At 43.8% G+C, this 1,568-nt stretch overlaps 1 non-coding gene across 1 annotated transcript; it reads left to right on the top strand.

The window, feature by feature from the left end:
• Nucleotides 1-612: 612 nt before the first annotated feature.
• Nucleotides 613-716, top strand: LOC111865261. Its single transcript, XR_002842954.1, has one exon. It is a non-coding gene; the product is annotated as a U6 spliceosomal RNA (small nuclear RNA).
• The last annotated feature ends 852 nt before the right edge of the window (nucleotides 717-1,568 follow it).

Raw genomic sequence — 1,568 nt, 5'->3', positions numbered from 1 at the left:
CTGCTGCTGCTACTGCTACTACTACTATTACTACCACCACAACCGGTACTACAATTACTACTGTCACCACCACTACTATCGCTACAACTATAATTAACATCACTACTACTACTACTAATAATAATAATAATAATAATAATAATAATAATGTCAAGATTTATGTGTGTGACTATGGGCGGGGTTTCAATTGGAGAATGGATTCATTGATCACCTAACACCACTCGGAACTACAAGTAATTACAGCGCTAGCGCTGATCTCCACACTTTACAAATCACAGTAGCGCCTGCTAAGCCTGTTTGTGTTTCCTGCCAACGAATTATAACATTGGAGATTACTCAGCTTCCCGCGCTCAGGTCCTTCTCTCATAGACGCCCGTGTAGAACTCTTGTCAACTGTCAACTCATCTATAGCGCCATCTCTTCTCAGCCTCCCTTGCAGAGCTCGGCTCAATTGCCAACCCTCAACTGAACTCACTCATCAACCAACTACTTCACTTCACTCAGCTGAACTGCTAAATGAACTCGTCAAAGTCAGTCAGTCAATCCCCAATTGGGGCTCATGACCAGATATTAGTTCTTGTTCGATAGTTACTGTCCTGTCCATATGGGGCGCCTTTTCTGACGAGGGAACGGGTATGGGTTGAACGATACAGAGAAGATTAGCATGGCCCATGCGCAAGGATGAACTGTTCAACTTAATTGTCTTCAAGATAATTCCTCGATCAGGACAACATCGAAAGCACCACCCTTTACTGTCGCGCGGTGTTCGCTTCCGCGGGAACGTGTTTACCGTGCCGTTGCTTAGAAACAGGTTGCATAACTACGTTGTTCTATTGTTCGTGCGTGTATGTTACGGGCGTTACCTAGCAGCGGCCGCTGTTTACAGAGTCACCACTTAGCAGCGGGGTCTATACGCCACAATAATAATAATCACCTTTATAATTAATGGCCAGCAATTGTTGGCTCAGTTCACCAGGCACATAAATTTCTACTCGCCAAACCGTCCTCCTGCAAAGGAAACCGCGCCTACCCACGAAGCTGTAAGAGTTCCTTAAGGGTTTGCTTACTCCGTATACGTATACTTACTAACGTGGGTTAACATGCAAAGCATATGAAATACTGTCCCTTATATTACACAATACGTGTATATAATATTATTTACTGTTCAAATGTACCGTTCAGCATATGTACAGAAACAAAAGAGCGGCAGAGAGTAATGATGAATAAACTTTAAGATTTATCGATTGTCACAGACGAGAGGAGAAGTGTCTTTATTAAGCACTGGCGAATGTACCAACAGCAATAATATTTATTTTTCATCCGTTCCTCTTATACCCTTATACGGGTGTCTACGTTTTATTTTATTCTTTTAATCACTTCACAGACGGTGGGACTCCTTGGACGAGTGATTGGCCCATCGCAAGGCCGCTACCCAAACACAGAAAAACGCATACACACACCAAACGTCCATGCTCTGAGTGGGATCCGAACCCACGATCCCAGCTTCCGAGCGAGCGAAGAAAATTCATGCCTCAGAACGCTCGGCAACAATGACCGGTGGTAATAAT

Source organism: Cryptotermes secundus, unplaced genomic scaffold, assembly GCF_002891405.2.
Source record: "Cryptotermes secundus unplaced genomic scaffold, Csec_1.0 scaffold1001, whole genome shotgun sequence".
NCBI classification, from domain to species: Eukaryota; Metazoa; Arthropoda; class Insecta; order Blattodea; family Kalotermitidae; genus Cryptotermes; species Cryptotermes secundus.
This window is presented reverse-complemented; position numbering and strand designations above follow the sequence as displayed.